This window comes from Phyllobates terribilis, unplaced genomic scaffold (genome assembly GCF_046119375.1).
Source record: "Phyllobates terribilis strain yellow unplaced genomic scaffold, ASM4611937v1 Scaffold_13__5_contigs__length_258822181, whole genome shotgun sequence".
Taxonomy (NCBI): domain Eukaryota; kingdom Metazoa; phylum Chordata; class Amphibia; order Anura; family Dendrobatidae; genus Phyllobates; species Phyllobates terribilis.
In genome coordinates this window covers 10,617,291-10,633,889 of record NW_027362773.1, presented here as the reverse complement: position 1 = coordinate 10,633,889, position 16,599 = coordinate 10,617,291, and positions in this window count along the sequence as shown.

The window sequence follows — 16,599 nt, the reverse complement described above, 5'->3', positions numbered from 1 at the left end:
GCATACCGCATGTCATGGGGGCCCCATGTGCATGCCGCATGTCATGGGAGACCCAAATGCATGCCGCATGTCATGGAGGCCAGAAATGTATGGCGCATTTCATGGGGTCCCCAAATGCATTCTGCATGTCATGGGGGCCCAAAATGTATGCCACATGTCATGGGGGCCCCAAATATGTGCCGCATATCATGGGGGCCCGACGTGCATGCCACATGTCATGGGGGCCCCAAATGTATGCCGCATGTCATGGGGGCTCCACATGCATGAAGCATGTCATTGGGGCTCCAAATGCATGCCGCATGTCATGGGGGCCCAAAACGCATGCTGTATGTCATGGGTGCCCCATATGCATGCCGCATGTCATGGGGGCCCCAAATGCATGCCGCATGTCATGGGGGCCCCAAATACGTGCCGCATGTCATTGGGGCCCCACTTTCATGCCGCATGTCAGGGGGGCCCAAATGCATGCTGCATATCATGGGGTCCCCACGTGCATTCCGCTTGTCATGGGGGCTCTACATACATGCCGCATGTCATGGGGGCCCTACGTGCATGCCTCATGTGATAGGGGCCCCAAAAGCATGCCGCATGTCATGGGGTCCCAAATGTATGTCGCTTGTCATGGGGGCCCCACATGCATGCCGCATGTCATGGGGGCCCCACATGCATGGCGCATGTCATGGGGACCCCACATGCATGCCGCATGTCATGGGGGCCCCAGTTGCATGCCGCAGATTATGAAGGCCCCAAATGCATGTGACATGTCATGTGGGCCCCACATGCATGTCGCGTGTCATGGGGGCCACAAGTGCATGCCGCATGTCATGGGGGCCCCAAATGTATGCCGCATGTCATGGGGGCCCCAAATATGTGCCACATATCATGGGGGCCCGACGTGCTTGGCGCATGTCATGTGGGCCACAAGTGCATGCCGCATGTCATGGGGGAGCCAAATGTATGCCGCATGTCATGGGGGCCCCAAATGCATTCTGCATGTCATTGGGGCCCCAAATGTATGCCACATGTCATGGGGGCCCCAAATATGTGCCGCATGTCATGTGGGCCCCAAATGCATGTCGCATATCATAGGGGTCCCACGTGCATGTCGCATGCCATGTGTACCCCAAATGCATGCCGCATGTCATGGGAGAAGCAAATGCATGTAGCTTGTCATGGGGGCCCCTAATGCATGCCGCATGTCATGGGGGCCCCAAATGCATGCCGCATGTCATGGGGGCCCCAAATACGTGCTGCATGTCATGCGGGCCCCACGTGCATGCCGCATGTCAGGGGGGGCCCAAATTCATGCGACATGTCATGGGGACCCCACGTGCATGCAGCGTGTCATGGGGGCCACAAGTGCATGCCGCAAGTCATGGGGGCCCTAAATGTATGGCGCATGTCATGGGGGCCCCAAATGCATTCTGCATGTCATGGGGGCCCCAAATGTATACCACATGTCCTGGGGCCCCAAATGCATGCCGCATGTCATGGGAGCCCCAAATGCATGCTGCATGTCATGCGGTCCCCACATGCATTCCGCATGTCATGGGGGCCCCACATGCATGCCGCATGTTATGGGGGCTACAAGTGCATGCCGCATGTCATGGGGGCCCCAAATGTATGCCGTATGTCATGGGGGCCCCAAATGCATTCTGCATTTCATGGGGGCCCCAAATTCATGCCCCATGTCATAGGGGCCCCACGTGCATGCCGCATGCCATGCGTACCCCTGATGCATGCCGCATGTCATAGGGGTCCCAAATGCATGTCGCATGTCATGGGGGCCCCTAATGCTTGCCGCATGTCATGGGGGACCCAAATGCATTAAACATGTAATGGGGGCCCCAAATACGTGCCGCATGTCATGGGGGCCCTACGTGCATGCCGCATGTCAGGGGGGCCCCAAATGCATGTCGCATGTCATGGGGTCCCCACGTGCATTCCGCATGTCATGGGGGCCCCGCATGCATGCGGCATATCATGGGGGCCCCACATGCATGCCACGTGTCATGGGGGCCACAAGTGCATGTCACATGTCATGGGGCCCCAAATGTATGCCGCATGTCATGGGGGCCCCAAATGCATTCTGCATGTCATGTGGGCTCCACATGTATGCCGCATGTCATGGGAGCCCCAAATGCATGCTGCATGTCATGGGGGCCCCACATGCATGCCACATGTCATGGGGTCTCCAAATACGTGCCGCATGTCATGGGGGCCCCAAATGCATGCCGCATGTCATGGGGGCCTCAGTTGCATGCCGCAGATTATGAAGGCCCCAAATGCATGTGACATGTCATGGGGGCCCCACATGCATGTCGCGTGTCATGGGGGCCACAAGTGCATGCCGCATGTCATGGGGGCCCCAAATGTATGCCGCATGTCATGGGGGCCCCAAATATGTGCCACATATCATGGGGGCCCGACGTGCATGGCCCATGTCATGTGGGCCACAAGTGCATGCCGCATGTCATGGGGGAGCCAAATGTATGCCGCATGTCATGGGGGCCCCAAATGCATTCTGCATGTCATGGGGGCCCCAAATGTATGCCACATGTCATGGGGGCCCCAAATATGTGCCGCATATCATGGGGGCACGACGTGCATGGCGCATGTCATGTGGGCCCCAAATGCATGTCGCATATCATAGGGGTCCCACGTGCATGTCGCATGCCATGTGTACCCCAAATGCATGCCGCATGTCATGGGAGCCCCAAATGCATGTAGCTTGTCATGGGGGCCCCTAATGCATGCCGCATGTCATGGGGGCCCCAAATGCATGCCACATGTCATGGGGGCCCCAAATACGTGCTTCATGTCATGGGGGCCCCACGTGCATGCCGCATGTCGGGGGGGCCCAACTTCATGCGACATGTCATGGGGACCCCACGTGCATGCAGCGTGTCATGGGGGCCACAAGTGCATGCCGCATGTCATGGGGGCCTCAGTTGCATGCCGCAGATTATGAAGGCCCCAAATGCATGTGACATGTCATGGGGGCCCCACATGCATGTCGCGTGTCATGGGGGCCACAAGTGCATGCCGCATGTCATGGGGGCCCCAAATGCATGCCGCATGTCATGGGAGCCCCAAATGCATGCTGCATGTCATGTGGTCCCCACGTGCATTCCGCATGTCATGGGGGCCCCACATGCATGCCGCATGTTATGGGGGCTACAAGTGCATGCCGCATGTCATGGGGGCCCCAAATGTATGCCATATGTCATGGGGGCCCCAAATGCATTCTGCATTTCATGGGGGCCCCAAATTCATGCCCCATGTCATAGGGGCCCCACGTGCATGCCGCATGCCATGCGTACCCCTGATGCATGCCGCATGTCATGGGGTCCCAAATGCATGTCGCATGTCATGGGGGCCCCTAATGCTTGCCGCATGTCATGGGGGACCCAAATGCATTAAACATGTAATGGGGGCCCCAAATACGTGCCGCATGTCATGGGGGCCCTACGTGCATGCCGCATGTCAGGGGGGCCCCAAATGCATGCCGCATGTCATGGGGTCCCCACGTGCATTCCGCATGTCATGGGGGCCCCACATGCATGTGACATGTCATGGGGGCCCCACATACATGCCGCGTGTCATGGGGCTCCAAATACGTGCCGCATGTCATGGGGGCCCTACGTGCATGCCACAAGTCACGGGTACCCCATATGCAAACCGCATGTCATGGGGGCCCCACATGCATTCCCCATGTCATGTGGGCCCCAAATGCATGCTGCATGTCATGGTGGCCCCACGTGCATGCCGCATGTCATGGGGGTACGAAATGCATGCTGCATGTCATGTGGGCCCCAAATGCATGCCGCATGTCATGGGGGCTCCGCATGCATGAAGCATGTCATTGGGGCTCCAAATGCATGCGCATGTCATGGGGGCCCAAAATGCATGCTGTATGCCATGGGTGCCCCAAATGCATGCCGCATGTCATGGAGGCCAGAAATGTATGGCGCATTTCATGGGGTCCCCAAATGCATTCTGCATGTCATGGGGGCCCAAAATGTATGCCACATGTCATGGGGGCCCCAAATATGTGCCGCATATCATGGGGGCCCGACGTGCATGCCACATGTCATGGGGGCCCCAAATGTATGCCGCATGTCATGGGGGCTCCACATGCATGAAGCATGTCATTGGGGCTCCAAATGCATGCCGCATGTCATGGGGGCCCAAAACGCATGCTGTATGTCATGGGTGCCCCATATGCATGCCGCATGTCATGGGGGCCCCAAATGCATGCCGCATGTCATGGGGGCCCCAAATACGTGCCGCATGTCATTGGGGCCCCACTTTCATGCCGCATGTCAGGGGGGCCCAAATGCATGCTGCATATCATGGGGTCCCCACGTGCATTCCGCTTGTCATGGGGGCTCTACATACATGCCGCATGTCATGGGGGCCCTACGTGCATGCCTCATGTGATAGGGGCCCCAAAAGCATGCCGCATGTCATGGGGTCCCAAATGTATGTCGCTTGTCATGGGGGCCCCACATGCATGCCGCATGTCATGGGGGCCCCACATGCATGGCGCATGTCATGGGGACCCCACATGCATGCCGCATGTCATGGGGGCCCCAGTTGCATGCCGCAGATTATGAAGGCCCCAAATGCATGTGACATGTCATGTGGGCCCCACATGCATGTCGCGTGTCATGGGGGCCACAAGTGCATGCCGCATGTCATGGGGGCCCCAAATGTATGCCGCATGTCATGGGGGCCCCAAATATGTGCCACATATCATGGGGGCCCGACGTGCTTGGCGCATGTCATGTGGGCCACAAGTGCATGCCGCATGTCATGGGGGAGCCAAATGTATGCCGCATGTCATGGGGGCCCCAAATGCATTCTGCATGTCATTGGGGCCCCAAATGTATGCCACATGTCATGGGGGCCCCAAATATGTGCCGCATGTCATGTGGGCCCCAAATGCATGTCGCATATCATAGGGGTCCCACGTGCATGTCGCATGCCATGTGTATCCCAAATGCATGCCGCATGTCATGGGAGAAGCAAATGCATGTAGCTTGTCATGGGGGCCCCTAATGCATGCCGCATGTCATGGGGGCCCCAAATGCATGCCGCATGTCATGGGGGCCCCAAATACGTGCTGCATGTCATGCGGGCCCCACGTGCATGCCGCATGTCAGGGGGGGCCCCAAATGTATGCCATATGTCATGGGGGCCCCAAATGCATTCTGCATTTCATGGGGGCCCCAAATTCATGCCCCATGTCATAGGGGCCCCACGTGCATGCCGCATGCCATGCGTACCCCTGATGCATGCCGCATGTCATGGGGTCCCAAATGCATGTCGCATGTCATGGGGGCCCCTAATGCTTGCCGCATGTCATGGGGGACCCAAATGCATTAAACATGTAATGGGGGCCCCAAATACGTGCCGCATGTCATGGGGGCCCTACGTGCATGCCGCATGTCAGGGGGGCCCCAAATGCATGCCGCATGTCATGGGGTCCCCACGTGCATTCCGCATGTCATGGGGGCCCCACATGCATGTGACATGTCATGGGGGCCCCACATACATGCCGCGTGTCATGGGGCTCCAAATACGTGCCGCATGTCATGGGGGCCCTACGTGCATGCCACAAGTCACGGGTACCCCATATGCAAACCGCATGTCATGGGGGCCCCACATGCATTCCCCATGTCATGTGGGCCCCAAATGCATGCTGCATGTCATGGTGGCCCCACGTGCATGCCGCATGTCATGGGGGTACGAAATGCATGCTGCATGTCATGTGGGCCCCAAATGCATGCCGCATGTCATGGGGGCTCCGCATGCATGAAGCATGTCATTGGGGCTCCAAATGCATGCGCATGTCATGGGGGCCCAAAATGCATGCTGTATGCCATGGGTGCCCCAAATGCATGCTGCATGTCATGGGGGCCCACATGCAAGCCGCATGTCATGGGGGCCCCAAATACGTGCTGCATGTCATGGGGGCCCCACGTGCATGCCACATGTCATGGGGTTCCCAAATGCATGCCGCATGTCATGGGGGACCCAAATGCATGCCACAAGTCATGGGGGGCCCAAATGCATGCCGCATGTCATGGGGGCCCCACATATATGGCGCATTTCACGGGGGCCGAACATGCATGCCGCGTGTCATGGGGCCCCAAATTCATGCCACATGTCTTGGGGGCCCCATATGCGTGCCGCATGTCATGGGGGCCCCAAATGCATGCCGTATGTCATGGGGCCCCACATGCCTGCCGCATGTCATGGGGGCCCATGTTCATGCCGCATGTCATGGGGTCCCCAAATGCATGCCGCATGTCATGGTGGCCCCACATGCATGCCACATGTCATGGGGGCCCCAAATGCATGCCGCATGTCATTGGGGCCCCACGTGCATGCGGCAAGTCATGGGGGGCCCAAATGCATGCCGCATGTCATGGGGGCCCCACTTGCATACAGCATGTCATGGGGGAACCAAATGCATGCCGCAAGTCATGGGGGGTCCAAATGCATGCTGCATGTCATGGGGGCCCCACTTGCATACAGCATGTCGTAGGGGGCCCCAAATGTATGCCGCATGTCATGAAGGCCCCAAATGCATGCCTCATGTCATGGGGGCCAAAAATGCATTCAGCATGTTATGGTGGCCCCAAATGCACGCTGCATGTCATGGGGGACCCAAATGCATGCCGCATGTCATGGGGGCCCCAAATGCTTGCCGCATGTCATGGGGGCCCCACATGTATGGCGCATGTCACGGGGGCCGAACATGCATGGTGCATGTCATGAGGGCCCCACATGTATGGCGCATATCACGGGGGCCCCAAATGCATGCCGCATGTCATGGGGGCCCCAAATTTGTGTGGCATGTCATGGGGGCCCCACGTGCATGCAGCGTGTCATGGGGGCCACAAGTGCATGCCGCATGTCATGGGGGCCCCAAATGTATGGCGCATGTCATGGGTGCCCCAAATGCATTCTGCATGTCATGGGGGCCCCAAATGTATACCACATGTCATGGGGCCCCAAATGCATGCCGCATGTCATGGGAGCCCCAAATGCATGCTGCATGTCATGTGGTCCCCACGTGCATTCCGCATGTCATGGGGGCCCCAAATGCATGCCGCATGTTTTGGGGGCTACAAGTGCATGCCGCATGTCATGGGGACCCCAAATGTATGCCGTATGTCATGGGGGCCCCAAATGCATGCCGCATGTTATGGGGGCTACAAGTGCATGCCGCATGTCATGGGGGCCCCAAATTCATGCCCCATGTCATAGGGGCCCCACGTGCATGCCGCATGCCATGCGTACCCCTGATGCATGCCGCATGTCATGGGGGTCCCAAATGCATGTCGCATGTCATGGGGGCCCCTAATGCATGCCGCATGACATGGGGGACCCAAATGCATTAAACATGTAATGGGGGCCCCAAATACGTGCCGCATGTCATGGGGGCCCTACGTGCATGCCGCATGTCAGGGGGGCCCCAAATGCATGCCGCATGTCATGGGGTCCCCACGTGCATTCCGCATGTCATGGGGGCTCTATATGCATGCCGCCTGTCATGGGGGCCCCACGTGCATGCCTCATGTGATAGGGGCCCCAAATGCATGCCACATGTCAAGGGGACCCCAAATGCATGCCGCATGTCAAGGTGGCCCCACGTGCATGCTGCATGTCATGGGGGCCCCAAATGCATGCCACATGTCAAGGTGGCCCCACGTGCATGCCGCATGTCATGTGGGGGCCCAAATGCGTGCCACATGTCATGGGGGGGCCCACGTGCATGCCACATGTCATGAGGGCCCCAAATACGTCCTGCATATTACGGGGGCCCCAAATGCATGCCGCATGTCAAGGGGGCCCCACATGCATGCCGCATGTCATGGGGGCCCCACATTCATGCCGCATGTCATTGTGGCCCCAAATGCATGCATATGTCATGGGGGCCCCAAATGCATGCCGCATGTCATGGGGTCCCCAAATGCAAGCCGCATGTCATAGGGGGCCCCAAATGTATGTCTCATGTCATGATGGCCCCAAATGCATGCCGCATGTCATGGGGGCCCCAAATGCATGCCGCATGTCATGGGAGCCCCACATGTATGGCGCATGTCATGGGGGCCGAACATATATGCCGCGTGTCATGGGGCCCCAAATTCATGCCACATGTCTTAGGGGCCCCACGTGCATACCGCATGTCATGGGGGCCCCAAATGCATGCCGTATGTCATGGGGCCCCACATGCCTGCCGCATGTCATGTGGGCCCATGTTCATGCCTCATGTCATGGGGTCCCCAAATGCATGCAGCATGTCATGGTGGCCCCAAATGCATGCCGCATGTCATGGGGGCCCCAAATGCATGCCGCATGTCATGGGGGCCCCACATATATGGCGCATTTCACGGGGGCCGAACATGCATGCCGCGTGTCATGGGGCCCCAAATTCATGCCACATGTCTTGGGGGCCCCATATGCGTGCCGCATGTCATGGGGGCCCCAAATGCATGCCGTATGTCATGGGGCCCCACATGCCTGCCGCATGTCATGGGGGCCCATGTTCATGCCGCATGTCATGGGGTCCCCAAATGCATGCCGCATGTCATGGTGGCCCCACGTGCATGCCACATGTCATGGGGGCCCCAAATGCATGCCACATGTCATGGGGGCCCCACGTGCATGCCGCAAGTCATGGGGGGCCCAAATGCATGCCGCATGTCATGGGGGCCCCACTTGCATACAGCATGTCATGGGGGAACCAAATGCATGCCGCAAGTCATGGGGGTCCAAATGCATGCCGCATGTCATGGGGGCCCCACTTGCATACAGCATGTCATAGGGGGCCCCAAATGTATGCCGCATGTCATGATGGCCCCAAATGCATGCCTCATGTCATGGGGGCCAAAAATGCATTCAGCATGTTATGGGGGCCCCAAATGCACGCTGCATGTCATGGGGGACCCAAATGCATGCCGCATGTCATGGGGGCCCCAAATGCTTGCCACATGTCATGGGGGCCCCACATGTATGGCGCATGTCACGGGGGCCGAACATGCATGCCGCGTGTCATGGGGCCCCAAATTCATGCCACATGTCTTGGGGGTCCCACGTGCATGCCACATGTCATGGGGGCCCCAAATGCATGCCGTATGTCATGGGGCCCCACATGTCTGCCGCATGTCATGGGGGCCCATGTTCATGCCGCATGTCATGGGGTCCGCAAATGTATGCCTCATGTCATGATGGCCCCAAATGCATGCCTCATGTCATGGGGGCCAAAAATGCATTCAGCATGTTATGTGGGCTCAAATGCACGCTCCATGTCATGGGGGACCCAAATGCATGCCGCATAACATGGGGGCCCCAAATGCATGCCGCATGTCATGGGGGCCCCACATGTATGGCGCATGTAACGGGGGCCGAACATGCATGCCGCGTGTCATGGGGCCCCAAATTCATGCCACATGTCTTAGGGGCCCCACGTGCATGCCGCATATCATGGGGGGCCCAAATGCATGCCGCATGTCATGGGTGCACCAAATTCGTGCCGCATGTCATGAGGGTCCCCCATGCATGGCGCATGTCATGGGGGCACCACATGCATGCCGCATATCATGGGGGCCCCAAATTCATGTTGCATGTCATGGGGGCCCCAAATGCATGCCGCATGTCATGGGGTCCCCATGTCCATTCCGCATGTCATGGGGCTCCACATGCATGCCGCATGTCATGGGGGCCCCAAGTGCATGCCGCATGTCATGGGGTCCCCATGTCCATTCCGCATGTCATGGGGGCTCCACATGCATGCCGCATGTCATGGGGTCCCCATGTCCATTCTGCATGTCATGGGGGCTCCACATGCATGCAGCATGTCAAGGGGCCCCCAAATGCATGCCACATGTCATGGGGGCCCAAAAAATGTGCCACATGTCATGGGGGCCCCACATGCATGCTACATTTCATGGGGGCCCACATTCATGTCGCATGTCATGGGGACCCCAAATGCATGCCGCATGTCATGTGGGCCTCACATGCATGGTGCATGTCATGAGGGCCCCACATGTATGGCGCATATCACGGGGGCCCCAAATGCATGCCGCATGTCATGGGGGCCCCAAATTCGTGTGGCATGTCATGGGGGCCCCACGTGCATGCAGCGTGTCATGGGGGCCACAAGTGCATGCCGCATGTCATGGGGGCCCCAAATGTATGGCGCATGTCATGGGTGCCCCAAATGCATTCTGCATGTCATGGGGGCCCCAAATGTATACCACATGTCATGGGGCCCCAAATGCATGCCGCATGTCATGGGAGCCCCAAATGCATGCTGCATGTCATGTGGTCCCCACGTGCATTCCGCATGTCATGGGGGCCCCACATGCATGCCGCATGTTATGGGGGCTACAAGTGCATGCCGCATGTCATGGGGGCCCCAAATGTATGCCGTATGTCATGGGGGCCCCAAATGCATGCCGCATGTTATGGGGGCTACAAGTGCATGCCGCATGTCATGGGGGCCCCAAATTCATGCCCCATGTCATAGGGGCCCCACGTGCATGCCGCATGCCATGCGTACCCCTGATGCATGCCGCATGTCATGGGGGTCCCAAATGCATGTCGCATGTCATGGGGGCCCCTAATGCTTGCCGCATGTCATGGGGGACCCAAATGCATTAAACATGTAATGGGGGCCCCAAATACGTGCCGCATGTCATGGGGGCCCTACGTGCATGCCGCATGTCAGGGGGGCCCCAAATGCATGCCGCATGTCATGGGGTCCCCACGTGCATTCCGCATGTCATGGGGGCTCTATATGCATGCCGCCTGTCATGGGGGCCCCACGTGCATGCCTCATGTGATAGGGGCCCCAAAAGCATGCCGCTTGTCATGGGCGCCCCAAATGTATGTCGCATGTCATGGGGGCCTCAAATGCATGCGTCATTTCATGGGGGCCCCACATGCATGCCGCATGTCATGGGAGCCCCGCATGCATGCGGCATATCATGGGGGCCCCGCATGCATGCCACGTGTCATGGGGGCCACAAGTGCATGCCACATGTCATGGGGGCCCCAAATGTATGCCGCATGTCATGGGGGCCCCAATTGCATTCTGCATGTCATGGGGGCTCCAAATGTATGCCGCATGTCATGGGGGACCCATATGCATGCCGCATGTCATGGGAGCCCCAAATGCATGCTGCATGTCATGTGGGACCCAATTGCATGCCACATGTCATGGGGTCCCCACGTTCATACCGCATGTCATGGGGCCCCACATGCATGTGACATGTCATGGGGGCCCCACAGACATGCCGCGTGTCATGGGGGCCACAAGTGCAAGCCGCATGTCATGGGGGCCCCAAATGTATGCCGCATGTCATGGGGGCCCCAAATGTATTCTGCATGTCATTGGGGGCACCAAATGCATGCCTCATGCCATGGGGTCCCCACATGCATGCTGCATGTCATGGTGGCCCCACGTGCATGCTGCATGTCATGGGGGTAAGAAATGCATGCTGCATGTCATGTGGGCCCCAAATGCATGCCGCATGTCATGGGGGCTCCACATGCATGAAGCATGTCATTGGGGCTCCAAATGCATGCCGCATGTCATGGGGGCCCAAAATGCATGCTGTATGTCATGGGTGCCCCAAATGCATGCTGCATGTCATGGGGGCCCCACATGCAAGCCGCATGTCATGGGGGCCCCAAATACGTGCCGCATGTCATGGGGGCCCCACGTGCATGCCGCATGTCAGGGGGGGGCCAAATGCATGCCGCATTTCATGGGGGCCCCACTTGCATTCTGCATGTCATGAGGGCTTTACATACATGCCGCATGTCATGGGGGCCCTACGTGCATGCCGCATGTCACGGGGGCCCCAAATGTATGTTGCATGTCATTGGGGGCCCAAAATGCATGCCGCATGTCATGGGGGCCCCAAATGCACGCTGCATGTCATGGGGTCCCAAATGCATGCCACATGTCAAGGGGACCCCAAATGCATGCTGCATGTCATGGGGGCCCCAAATGCACGCTGCATGTCATGGGGTCCCAAATGCATGCCACGTGTCAAGGGGACCCCAAATGCATGCCGCATGTCATGGGGGGCCCAAATGCATTAAACATGTAATGGGGGCCCCAAATACGTGCCGCATGTCATGGGGGCCCTACGTGCATGCCGCATGTCAGGGGGGCCCCAAATGCATGCCGCATGTCATGGGGTCCCCACGTGCATTCCGCATGTCATGGGGGCCCCACATGCATGTGACATGTCATGGGGGCCCCACATACATGCCGCGTGTCATGGTGGCCACAAGTGCAAGCCGCATGAAATGGGGGCCCCAAATATATGCCGCATGTCATGGGGGCCCCTAATGTATTCTGCATGTCATTGGGGGCACCAAATGCATGCCGCATGTCATGGGGTCCCCACATGCATTCCGCATGTCATGGGGGCTCCAAATACGTGCCGCATGTCATGGGGGCCCTACGTGCATGCCACAAGTCACGGGTACCCCATATGCAAACCGCATGTCATGGGGGCCCCACATGCATTCCCCATGTCATGTGGGCCCCAACTGCATGCTGCATGTCATGGTGGCCCCACGTGCATGCCGCATGTCATGGGGGTACGAAATGCATGCTGCATGTCATGTGGGCCCCAAATGCATGCCGCATGTCATGGGGGCTCCACATGCATGAAGCATGTCATTGGGGCTCCAAATGCATGCGCATGTCATGGGGGCCCAAAATGCATGCTGTATGACATGGGTGCCCCAAATGCATGCTGCATGTCATGGGGGCCCCACATGCAAGCCGCATGTCATGGGGGCCCCAAATACGTGCCGCATGTCATGGGGGCCCCACGTGCATGCCACATGTCAGGGGGGCCCCAAATGCATGCCGCATTTCATGGGGGCCCCACTTGCATTCCGCATGTCATGAGGGCTCTACATACATGCCGCATGTCATGGGGGCCCCAAATGTATGCTGCATGTCATTGTGGGCCCAAAAGGCATGCCGCATGTCATGGGGGCCCCAAATGCACGCTGCATGTCATGGGGTCCCAAATGCATGCCACATGTCAAGGGGACCCCAAATGCATGCCGCATGTCAAGTTGGCCCCACGTGCATGCTGCATGTCATGGGGGCCCCAAATGCATGCCACATGTCAAGGTGGCCCCACGTGCATGCCGCATGTCATGTGGGGGCCCAAATGCGTGCCACATGTCATGGGGGGGCCCACGTGCATGCCACATGTCATGAGGGCCCCAAGTGCATGACGCATGTCATGAGAGCCCCAAATACGTCCTGCATATTATGGGGGCCCCAAATGCATGCCGCATGTCAAGGGGGCCCCACATGCATGCCGCATGTCATGGGGGCCCCACATTCATGCCGCATGTCATGGGGGCCCCACATTCATGCCGCATGTCATTGTGGCCCCAAATGCATGCATATGTCATGGGGGCCCCAAATGCATGCCGCATGTCATGGGGTCCCCAAATGCAAGCCGCATGTCATAGGGGGCCCCAAATGTATGTCTCATGTCATGATGGCCCCAAATGCATGCCGCATGTCATGGGGGCCCCAAATGCATGCCGCATGTCATGGGAGCCCCACATGTATGGCTTATGTCATGGGGGCCGAACATGCATGCCGCGTGTCATGGGGCCCCAAATTCATGCCACATGTCTTAGGGGCCCCACGTGCATGCCGCATGTCATGGGGGCCCCAAATGCATGCCGTATGTCATGGGGCCCCACATGCCTGCCGCATGTCATGTGGGCCCATGTTCATGCCTCATGTCATGGGGTCCCCAAATGCATGCAGCATGTCATGGTGGCCCCAAATGCATGCCGCATGTCATGGGGGCCCCAAATGCATGCCGCATGTCATGGGGGCCCCAAATGCATGCAGCATGTCATGGTGGCCCCAAATGCATGCCGCATGTCATGGGGGCCCCAAATGCATGCCGCATGTCATGGGGGCCCCACGTACACGCCACAAGTCATGGGGGGCCCAAATGCATGCCGCATGTCATGAGGGCCCCACTTGCATACAGCATGTCATGGGGGAACCAAATGCATGCCGCAAGTCATGGGGGCCCAAATGCATGCCGCATGTCATGTGGGCCCCACTAGCATACAGCATGTCATAGGGGGCCCCAAATGTATGCCGCATGTCATGATGGCCCCAAATGCATGCCTCATGTCATGGGGGCCAAAAATGCATTCAGCATGTTATGGGGGCCCCAAATGCACGCTGCATGTCATGGGGGACCCAAATGCATGCCGCATGTCATGGGGGCCCCAAATGCATGCCGCATGTCATGGGGGCCCCAAATGCATGCCGTATGTCATGGGGCCCCACATGCCTGCCGCATGTCATGGGGGCCCATGTTCATGCCGCATGTCATGGGGTCCCCAAATGCATGCCGCATGTCATGGTGGCCCCACATGCATGCCACATGTCATGGGGGCCCCAAATGCATGCCGCATGTCATTGGGGCCCCACGTGCATGCGGCAAGTCATGGGGGGCCCAAATGCATGCCGCATGTCATGGGGGCCCCACTTGCATACAGCATGTCATGGGGGAACCAAATGCATGCCGCAAGTCATGGGGGGTCCAAATGCATGCTGCATGTCATGGGGGCCCCACTTGCATACAGCATGTCGTAGGGGGCCCCAAATGTATGCCGCATGTCATGAAGGCCCCAAATGCATGCCTCATGTCATGGGGGCCAAAAATGCATTCAGCATGTTATGGTGGCCCCAAATGCACGCTGCATGTCATGGGGGACCCAAATGCATGCCGCATGTCATGGGGGCCCCAAATGCTTGCCGCATGTCATGGGGGCCCCACATGTATGGCGCATGTCACGGGGGCCGAACATGCATGGTGCATGTCATGAGGGCCCCACATGTATGGCGCATATCACGGGGGCCCCAAATGCATGCCGCATGTCATGGGGGCCCCAAATTTGTGTGGCATGTCATGGGGGCCCCACGTGCATGCAGCGTGTCATGGGGGCCACAAGTGCATGCCGCATGTCATGGGGGCCCCAAATGTATGGCGCATGTCATGGGTGCCCCAAATGCATTCTGCATGTCATGGGGGCCCCAAATGTATACCACATGTCATGGGGCCCCAAATGCATGCCGCATGTCATGGGAGCCCCAAATGCATGCTGCATGTCATGTGGTCCCCACGTGCATTCCGCATGTCATGGGGGCCCCAAATGCATGCCGCATGTTTTGGGGGCTACAAGTGCATGCCGCATGTCATGGGGACCCCAAATGTATGCCGTATGTCATGGGGGCCCCAAATGCATGCCGCATGTTATGGGGGCTACAAGTGCATGCCGCATGTCATGGGGGCCCCAAATTCATGCCCCATGTCATAGGGGCCCCACGTGCATGCCGCATGCCATGCGTACCCCTGATGCATGCCGCATGTCATGGGGGTCCCAAATGCATGTCGCATGTCATGGGGGCCCCTAATGCATGCCGCATGACATGGGGGACCCAAATGCATTAAACATGTAATGGGGGCCCCAAATACGTGCCGCATGTCATGGGGGCCCTACGTGCATGCCGCATGTCAGGGGGGCCCAAAATGCATGCCGCATGTCATGGGGTCCCCACGTGCATTCCGCATGTCATGGGGGCTCTATATGCATGCCGCCTGTCATGGGGGCCCCACGTGCATGCCTCATGTGATAGGGGCCCCAAATGCATGCCACATGTCAAGGGGACCCCAAATGCATGCCGCATGTCAAGGTGGCCCCACGTGCATGCTGCATGTCATGGGGGCCCCAAATGCATGCCACATGTCAAGGTGGCCCCACGTGCATGCCGCATGTCATGTGGGGGCCCAAATGCGTGCCACATGTCATGGGGGGGCCCACGTGCATGCCACATGTCATGAGGGCCCCAAATACGTCCTGCATATTACGGGGGCCCCAAATGCATGCCGCATGTCAAGGGGGCCCCACATGCATGCCGCATGTCATGGGGGCCCCACATTCATGCCGCATGTCATTGTGGCCCCAAATGCATGCATATGTCATGGGGGCCCCAAATGCATGCCGCATGTCATGGGGTCCCCAAATGCAAGCCGCATGTCATAGGGGGCCCCAAATGTATGTCTCATGTCATGATGGCCCCAAATGCATGCCGCATGTCATGGGGGCCCCAAATGCATGCCGCATGTCATGGGAGCCCCACATGTATGGCGCATGTCATGGGGGCCGAACATGTATGCCGCGTGTCATGGGGCCCCAAATTCATGCCACATGTCTTAGGGGCCCCACGTGCATACCGCATGTCATGGGGGCCCCAAATGCATGCCGTATGTCATGGGGCCCCACATGCCTGCCGCATGTCATGTGGGCCCATGTTCATGCCTCATGTCATGGGGTCCCCAAATGCATGCAGCATGTCATGGTGGCCCCAAATGCATGCCGCATGTCATGGGGGCCCCAAATGCATGCCGCATGTCATGGGGGCCCCACATATATGGCGCATTTCACGGGGGCCGAACATGCATGCCGCGTGTCATGGGGCCCCAAATTCATGCCACATGTCTT